The following is a 10,351-nucleotide window of genomic DNA, read 5'->3' as shown; positions in this document are numbered from 1 at the left end:
ATCTGTTTTTAAGATGTACACATTACATATAATATATGAAAAAAAATCCTAATGATCAAATGGTCTACATATTAAATTAAATGATCAAAGGCACAATATGTAATTTTCTCCGCTAGAGGTTGCTTATTGTAAACAAAAGTGTAGCTTTTAACAACTTGATTTTGCGGTATCATGAGAGTTGTTGTCTTTACCTCTACAGCCGGTGGAAAAGAATCTGACGGGACCCGGGCAGAATGTATTAAAGATTTATTAATGATACTGTAGAATGAAGCAGATCGATATTAGGCATGGTAAAACATGGTACTCGTGTCACAGGTTGGAGCGGACCGCGTGAGTCCCGCTCCTCCCTTACTTTCCACCTCGGGGAGGTTCCCAGGGATACCCCAGACGACCAGACACAACGAGGACACTGGAGTAAGGTTTAAAATTACAAGTCTTTATTAATTTACTTAAAATTGGGGGAAGGGGAAGTGAAGAGGCTAAAATCCAAGAGGACTGGAGAGTGAGGACACCGCCTCAGAGTTCGCCAGCTCTTGGCGCAGGAGAACCTCAGATAAGTCGTCTCGTCCTTTTTCTCAATGGTTGGCTTCCATGTCCTGCTATTTGCTCACTTGACTCTTTCTTTCTCTTTCCCAGGTCGGACCTTTCGGGGGATTTACGCCACGGCTCGCTCCTTCTCTTGAACACAGGGATATAACGGGTAAGTACTGGGGAACGGGGGCGACAGGGGTACCTCTCTCCTCGGGCGTGTTCCGACGGCTTCCTTTAGGAATGGATCAAGGGGGCCGGCGTCATAGAAGTCGGTACCTCCGGGGCATCCGCTGGATCTGGGTCAATACTGGGACTTTTGTTTGGCATACAGGTAAGTATAACTTCGCTCAAAGGATATCACTCACAGATTCCGCAAACACAGTTCATCAGTTTCTCTCTCCTTGTTCCAGACTCCGTGATAGTGGTGACTCGGGGGCTTGACCACGGCGGTGGTGCTGGATCGGGCGCTTCTCTAGATGGCTTCGCACAGGTAAGTGCAGGTAAATATGACTTTGCTCCGGGCGTGTGTAGCGTTCCCCTCTCCTCCCCTCGGGCCCTGCACACGCACACACAATTTCCTCCGACACAAGCACGTATCAATGGCTATTCAAGAGAGTGCTTACTTGGCTCCGGTCGTGCTACCACCGTAGAGACAGAGAGTAGGGTGAGGTTCACAGCGTGATTGTTAGGGCTAGTTACTCCGCCAGCTTCGGGATCGTACCTTCCCCAGAGAGTGGGTCAGCCTGGAAAATGGTCTTTGGGACGACACGCACACACACAGCACAACACAGCAGATTCCAGGTGTACACTCTCAAAGTCAGGATACTGACTCACCCACGGCACTCCACACACTAACCAGGTGTACTGGTACAGGGGGGGGGGGGGGGGTCGCTGAAGCGCTGGTATAGCGAAGAACCAACGAGAAGGACGTTGCTGCTACACCACCCCGGCGGCTTTCTCTGTCCGCTGTCTCTGGCTCTCCCACGCTCACTCTCCGCGGTGGGGCCACTCGTTTTCCTAGTTTCAACGTCACAAGGCTGATGATAAACTTCAGATGAATTTGTTACTGTATACGTTTATCAGGGTACTCACACATTGATCAACCCGTGTAGTCGTCTTGTTCTCTCCTCCAGTGTCTGGCTCGCGTCCTGGCCGCTGTGCTCTCTCTCCCGAAGGGATTTGTTCATCAGCACTTCCGGCAACTGTCCTGCATGTAACTTCTCAGAATCGGACACACACTTGACACTTGAATCACAATGCAAAACTCGGTCTGTATTATACTCAGCCTCGTCTCTTCTCTTCTCTTTGTAGTTCTCCGGATCTTTGATCGCTCAGTCCACAATATCCACCTCGTGTTATCCTTTGTTTGCCCAGATGCCCAGATCCTCTCGCCGCAACGGCTGGAAGCGGCTACCACCACGCTCAGCTTGAGCCCGACCCGGAACTAACAGATGCGGCTGTGTATGACCGCTGCAACGACTTCTCGACAACGACAACGACTTCGACTTCCGCCGATTCTCTATGATTTTGGCGCTGGGACGGGAACCCGGAAGTAGTGGTGTTTGACCCGGGCGGAACAAATCTCTGCCACTATGGTTCCGCCCCAGGAAAAGTCACACCGTGACACTCGCACAGTCAATCAAGAAAACGAGATTTAAACAATAAGACTAACTGGGTTGAGCTATATAACAATCATTCGTTTTCTGTCAATGAATGTATCCAAACAGTTGCTCGCCTGTCTAATAAAACACATTAAAGCATCTTTGGTGTTTATATGGTTTATACAAAATAAAACCAGAAATCGAGGGTAATGCGGGTATGATGTCACTGATAGGCGACGCACAGACATGGTCCATGTCCTGGTTAAAATTGCTTATTTCTCTGGATTTAAACATTCTTGGAAACATTTGGGATAATGTAAGTTCACAAGTCACCAAAATATAATTGTTCTAGTGGTTTTGGGATATTTTAATGCAAAAATCTTACATATTGTGCCTTTAAATTGTCATAATATATTCTTTACAAACTGTACTGCTCTTGTAAGTCTCTTCTGCTTATACCTCACAGAATCATAACACATGCATGGTTGATTGATGTGAGCAGAGAGGGAAGCTGAGACATATGCTATCATAACCCCACAGTAAAGACATTCTCAGCTCCCGCTCACTGCGGACGCTTCATTCAGCAGGTAATTAAAACCATGGTATCTGTCTGAGACATCTTCACATACTGCAACACAGCTAGAAAGCCATTCATTTCCCCTTTGTGCACTCCACAATGTTATGAGGAGACATTGTTGATGCATCAAAGGGGAAAAAAAGCCTTTTTCCATATGTACTCATGATTCTGGAGTGCATGTCCTGAAGATCTGTCTTCATTCACACAGTTTTTACCCCAAGCCTAACCCTGAGATCACGAAGCGGCATAATGAAAGATGCATTTGGGTTCTAATGTACTGCACTAGTCCTCCTTCCCATCATTGGAGATGTTGCCTAATAATAAAAATAAAAAACCCAGTTTGAAATGCAATGATGTATGTAGCTGCATAAACACAAGCTGGAAGTGAGAATGGAGGTTCAATATCAGCTCAATGGACAGTATGCCTTGAGAATGGTTTGTGTGCTTTTATGGGTTCTCCTCCCCTTAAGCATTAGAAGGAAAACATTATGAGCCTCATAAAGTCATGCTGTTGTTATATATTGCGAGAGCCCCTACAGTGTTTTAACCAGCCTAGACAGGCTCACAAGCTGTTCTAAGAATTGGAAATAAAACAAGAGCAGTGCATTTAAGTTATATGGTATCAGAATTCTCCCCTCTTTATGAGTGCATTCACTCAGCAGCAGCTCTGTTTGAAGTGCATAAGGAGAGAAGAGGTTCTTCATATAGTCTGGATAGTTTTAAGATGGACTTTCTTTTGCATTTGTACTTTTTATGTATTTACTGACTGTTTATATATTTTTTCGTTTTAATCATTGCCATCCTTTTGTTCAAATTGTATTTTTTTAAAAGAGTGACTCTTTTAAAGTTCACCCAAAACTTCTCACCCAGAAATTCTGCATCACTTATTCACCATCATGTCGTTCCAAACCTGTATACATTTCTTTCTTCTCCATGGAACGCGGAGAAATTTTGAAGAATCGTACTGATTTCTTGTTTATACAGTGAAATTGAAGCCATTATGGGCTCACCTTAGTTTGGGTTAATATCAGGATTTTCACTTTTTTCCTAACATAGGAATGTAGTTCCTAACACAGAGTTATAAATTGTCTTTATCAAAATTCGACTCATCATTTGGATCACTTCTATGGTGCTTTCATTGCCCATTCATTAATCAGTGTAATTTTAGTATTATTTATATAATTATATATAAATAATCGTGTGGTTTTTATATTCAAAAACATCAATGAATAAATAATAGGCTATTTACCCTGGTTTTGAGCCTCTCTCATGGAACGCTTGGTTTTTATGGGCGTGCCGCACTGAAGACTTGGAAGTAAACGCCCACTGCTATGATTGGATAAGCTTTGCATATTACAATGAGCTTTGGCTCCCCTGTGAATACACGTGAGGAATTGTTTTGAAAATGTGTGGGCAAACGGCAACCAGATTGATGATTCGCCCTCAGGGCTTGCAAAATGTCTTTATCAAACAAACACAATGATTTATCTCTCATCCACCCAAATATTTTGTATTACTTGGCCCGCCCGATGGGTGGATATAACCGCGAACCGTGCATCACTAACACACACACACACGCACAAGCCTCACTGCAGAGTCAGACAAATCAGCATGATCAAAACTTCTGCGATTGTATTTTCCCTTCAAATATCAAGTCAAGAGAGTGAACAACGCACATCAAGAAAGGAATGTTATTTCACTATTTAAGATAACCCGTTGGGCAGGCCGGTGATACATTTTGGTAGCCTGTCTGGAAAACACATAGCCTCGGGACATTGGGCTTTGCAAGCCCTGGCCCATTCATGTCCGAGTCTGATCACGAATCCCAGCACAATTAACCAACAACACATCAAATAAAGGATTCTCCAGCCTGTGACAGCGTGCTAAGTTATGTTCAGTTAGACACGTACGCATAATCAATAGATATCAAACAATCTGTAACAATGCAATACTGTCACATATAAAAAAAAATGTTTTACTCATATAAGTCTGTTGCTTCATTCATTCATGTAATCTCATCCTGTCTGCAAATCCAGTCTCTTGTTTACAAATGAATCTGTGGTGAAATGAAAGAATAAACGTGCAATGTCTTTCCCACGTGAGTGTCCAAAGTTCATCCATACATTCATAATATTGGATTCCGAATTAAGCTTATGCAGCATTTTTATTGCTTGGAAGTTCGATCCGATTTAGCTCAACGTAGGCCTATGTTATTTATCTATAACATTGCATGCACAATTCGGTGGGCGGGGCTACAGAATCAGGCGTTCGTCTTCTTTGGTTAAGGCGGTGTTTCACCACACTCTGACGTCACAGCTTGGCACATTCTGAGATCGAGCGTTTGCTGAGCCAGCTGTCAATAAAAGCTTTTCTTTGACTAACAAAGAAGTTTTCAGCTCTGAAATTTACAGGATATTCTTATATTACAATTAACTTTTATATATCAAAAGCTCAAGTGAAAGTTGATTTCTCAATTCATGACCCCTTTAATATTTGGGTTTAATACATTTTTAGTTCAGTTTTAGTTTTTGATTATTCCCAGAAAGTAATTTTCAACTCAGTGTTTCAACTCATTTTTTGTTAGTAAATCCAATCCAAACACTGATTGTGTTCACGGAACCTATGTGATTTGCCAAAATATGCATGTACTGATATAACATTATTGTGTGATAAAATTATTCCATAATTCCCAGAAAAGGTCCATAGTACCATAATACATGCACACACGCACACACAATGATGTGTATACTGTGCAAACTGTATATTCTATCCCTTAACCCTAAACCCTATACACATCACAGGAAACTTTCTAAAATTTTTATATTTTCAAAAAAAAGGAAGAAAAAAAAAAAAGACTGCCATTACTATTTTTGTGTGGATATTTGGTCCCCATAACATAGGATTTACCAGGCCCACACAAACACACGCACAGAGAGACTCACAAGATTAGTCCATGTGTGAGGTTACTCTGAGATTAAGCTGTGTAAAAGCTGCCACATAAATCAAATCAGACATGTTTTAGGTTGGGAAAAAATGGGGTTCAGGCCGTTTCAGTAGCCCCGTATAATGTTTGAAATGAGCCCTTTTGCTGGCTCAGCATCCCCTGTGCATTGTGCAATAAACAGCAGGTAAATAATAGTCTTTCATGTATGAAGAATATTAACAATGTGATTCTAGCTCTGAGAGACCTTAGTGGTGATAATATGGTGGTTATTAATATACAGTTTGTGATTGCCCTCATCAGCATTTATTTATTGTAGCTTCCATATTACACAGATTTAAAGTGGTTCACAATACTCAAAGATACTAATTAGCATCGACTTTACAGAGGGATATTTACAGCTCATTATTAAGTTCACAGAGCATCTTTTTAGTCTAATAAAAAATATTTAGTAGCTGCTGACTATGATGTTAATGTCTTTGAGTTTATTTACTAAATAAATAATCGGCAAGCCTGCGCTGCGCTGCAGTCAAGTCAATTTCATTCATTTGATCAAGGAGTATCATAAAAATGAAATTAAAATAAATAATGAAAAAAGGCTTTTGGATGCTTGGCTTGTAATAGCTTTAAATCTTGTAAGTGAATTGTTTATTGTTAAGCAAGCATATGTGAGAAAATTTCATTTAAATTAATTGAATTGTACTGAAACCACTTAAAGGGTATATAACACACACAGTTTCTTCCAGTCTCATGGTAATCTTGAGTACCTATATATTGCATCCTTCATATCTCCGAAGAGTCTTTAGTTTTATCATATTTATAAAAGACAGACACGCTGTACCGATTCTTCCCGGAAACAGCCGAGCTCGTGCAAACATGCAGTGGGCAGAGCTAGAGACAGGAGCACACACACGAAATACATCATGGCATTATCCCTGAATAACTTTTGATTCACTATACGTTCGTGTTGTTTAAATTATATGCACTTACGCGCCGATTGCCAACAAAACTCAGACATTTGATGCAGTTTCACTCACCGCCTGTGGTTTCGACTCGTGACCAAATACACAAATACACTTGCAGAACTCCGTTGCTCCTCCGGAAAAACAAACTGCATCCACTGTTTTATTTGGGTTATTTGGGAAGCTGAACAAGGTTATCTTTTTATCACAACCAAATATTCCATTGTTGATTTTGTGGTCTAAAAACAAAATGACAGCACTGTCGGCGGGCTACCGTACCCGAAAGAAACTTGTTGATGGGCGTGCTCTTGCTCTCGCTCTGGTTGATGTGTGCAGATGTTCATCCTGGAGAGGTGCCCAATGTCCGCACAAGCAATTATGCCATTTATGGCGTCATACAGGGCCATACTCGGAAAAACATAATCTGAAACGTATTTGAATACTTATTGGAACTTATTTGAGTGTATTTGGCACAGAAATACTCCTTCATCCAACTTGGGGATTTTTTTTGGCCAGGTTTACCATGAGAATCCTGCTCTTTAACAGTGGAAATAAGTCAGAATGCATGACCTAGCATTATTCCCCCCCCCCCCCCCCCTTTAATATCAATATGTGATTATATTTTTACTCCAATCCATGTAAAATATACTTCTGTAAGGGTCTATAATGGAAAGTATTTCTTTCCATCTATCCATCCATCCATTTCTTGTATCACCCAAAGAAAAAGAAAAAAAGTATATGGTGGCTTGGATGTAACATTGCACCCTGAATGGTTACAAATATTTTTTAAAGACGACGTATGAGAGTGCAGATATACTCTATATTACTGCTTTGAAGTTAACAATATCTTTGTCTGTCTTCTCTAGGTCAGTTCAAGGTCAGTTCAGGTAAATGCAGCTGGAGTTCATGGCAGGTGAAAAAGCCTCTTCAAATGCCACATAGACCATCCCTCACAAAGACAGGCATGCTCACAATTAAGCTTTATGACGGCACTTCATGAGCCCATGGGCCATTTGTTTAGACGATCCTCATCTAATCATCAACACATGATCAAATTTGTGAAGCTGCCTCTTGTAGAGTTACCCACATTTTTTGATAACATCCAAATATATTTCTGCCCATGGGTCTAAATGAATTAGCAGTAGAGGGGTTATAAATGAAGTAATAAATGAAAGAGAGAGAGGGGAAACTAAAGGGAAAGGGGGAAGTAGTCATCCGCTCCTGTGGTGAGCCCAGCTGGCACCTCCATTACAAACATCCAGTATTAATGCTTTTGCACTTGAGCACACACATCAAAACAAATATACAAAATTGAAACAGTTATGTTGCACAAGACCTCTTTTGAGCATGTATATATATATGCACACAAACTCCATAAACTGTCACATAAACTCCCACAGCTACCACTGAAGCTCGCAGCACATACTTTTATGGGTGGCCAAGGAGACTGTGGACTAGTTTTTAATCTTACCTTCATTGTATGGGGTCCTAGGTGTGGGATATATTTTGACAAGATGAACAACATAATAAAGCAGAGGTTTCTTTTTATGTCATCCTTATTTCTCAATGTCAATTTCTCTTTGTAGCTGATCGACCGATTTGTCCTATTTCCTAAGAGTCAGTTGTGTAAACAAATGAATAATTGCACCACAAAGGTGACATGTAGAGGTGACAGAAACTCACTTTTAACCTGTGTTGCCATGGCAGCAGAGCATCAGTGCAACACATCCATCATATGTGACTAAATGCCGCTGATATAGGATGTAGGTTATAAGAAGCTTGTCATAGAATTGAACAGAAAGATAATGTAATCACACTTCAGCTTTTTGGATGGCAAGTCCTTTTGTCAGATGGCAAGTCCTTTTGGTTGCTAGTGTACTCAAAAATGAAAATGATTTACTTACACGTTCCCACAGCAGCAGATCACGGTTGTTTGTGACTATTGATGCTATAATAACAAGTAATTTATCGGGAGCGTTTATGCGGGAATGTGTAGGCTACATAGCCTATATTTTTGTGGGAGCGAGACTGAAAAATCTGAGGTCCTAAAGTCTCTGAGGTCATAAACTGATGGACATGTCCAGCAACAATACTAGGCTGTGGCGTTTAAATGATGCTCAAATGGTAAGAGGCCCAAAGTGTGCCAAGAAAATCACACTTTGATTTTCACACCACCATCACACCACCAGCAGCTGTTCACATCAAACCAAATGCTTAGATGTGAAAGATGGGTTTAACATCACCAGAGTTATTTTTGGGAACATAAATTATATAATAAACCATTATTAGGCCTATTATTGTTATAAATGACACCCATCACCATCCAGACGGACTACACATCGTTTTATTAATATAAATGTTGGTGCCGGTCTAAGTATTTCACAATCTGCTCAGTTACTGGGATTTTCCCGCACAACCATTTCTAGGGTTTACAAAGAATGGTGTGAAAAGGGAAAAACATCCAGTATGCGGCAGTCCTGTGGGCGAAAATGCCTTGTTGATGCTAGAGGTCAGAGGAGAATGGGCCGACTGATTCAAGCTGATAGAAGAGCAACTTTGACTGAAATAACCACTCGTTACAACCGAGGTATGCAGCAAAGCATTTGTGAAGCCACAACATGCACAACCTTGAGGCGGATGGGCTACAACAGCAGAAGACCCCACCGGGTACCACTCATCTCCACTACAAATAGGAAAAAGAGGCTACAATTTGCACAAGCTCACCAAAATTGGACAGTTGAAGACTGGAAAAATGTTGCCTGGTCTGATGAGTCTCGATTTCTGTTGAGACATTCAGATGGTAGAGTCGGAATTTGGCATAAACAGAATGAGAACATGGATCCATCATGCCTTGTTACCACTGTGCAGGCTGGTGGTGGTGGTGTAATGGTGTGGGGGATGTTTTCTTGGCACACTTTAGGCCACTTAGTGTCAATTGGGCATCGTTTAAATGCCACGGCCTACCTGAGCATTGTTTCTGACCATGTCCATCCCTTTATGACCACCATGTACCCATCCTCTGATGGCTACTTCCAGGAGGATAATGCACCATGTCACAAAGCTCGAATCATTTCAAATTGGTTTCTTGAACATGACAATGAGTTCACTGTACTAAAATGGCCCCCACAGTCACCAGATCTCAACCCGATAGAGCATCTTTGGGATGTGGTGGAACGGGAGCTTCGTGCCCTGGATGTGCATCCCACAAATCTCCATCAACTGCAAGATGCTATCCTGTCAATATGGGCCAACATTTCTAAAAAATGCTTTCAGCACCTTGTTGAATCAATGCCACGTAGAATTAAGGCAGTTTTGAAGGCGAAAGGGGGTCAAACACAGTATTAGTATGGTGTTCCTAATAATCCTTCAGGTGAGTGTATATGGTTCTAATCATAGATATACATAATAAAGGCTAGATGTCTCGTCTGCGCTGCTGACCAATGGAGGTCGACGTCCACACCTGGTGGCCATCTTGTCACAGTTAGCTCGCTTACTCGTAACATTGTGTTTTAACGGTGCATCTACTTTTTAAATAACCATAACTTGCTCAATTTTCTACCAATTTTCAAACTGATTGGTTTGTTATAAACGTCAGAGGTGTAGTTATGACACTGCATACTTATGAATAATTATTCATAATTTGTTCAAGCATCCAGAATTATAGCAACGTTAATAACGTTTGTAAGAAACCAAACCATTTGTAAATCCATCAAGATTTCAGCGAGATAAGTGTATTTGT

Source organism: Gobio gobio (genome assembly GCF_949357685.1).
Source record: "Gobio gobio genome assembly, chromosome: 19".
NCBI lineage: Eukaryota > Metazoa > Chordata > Actinopteri > Cypriniformes > Gobionidae > Gobio > Gobio gobio.
Note: the sequence above shows the minus strand (reverse complement) of the source record.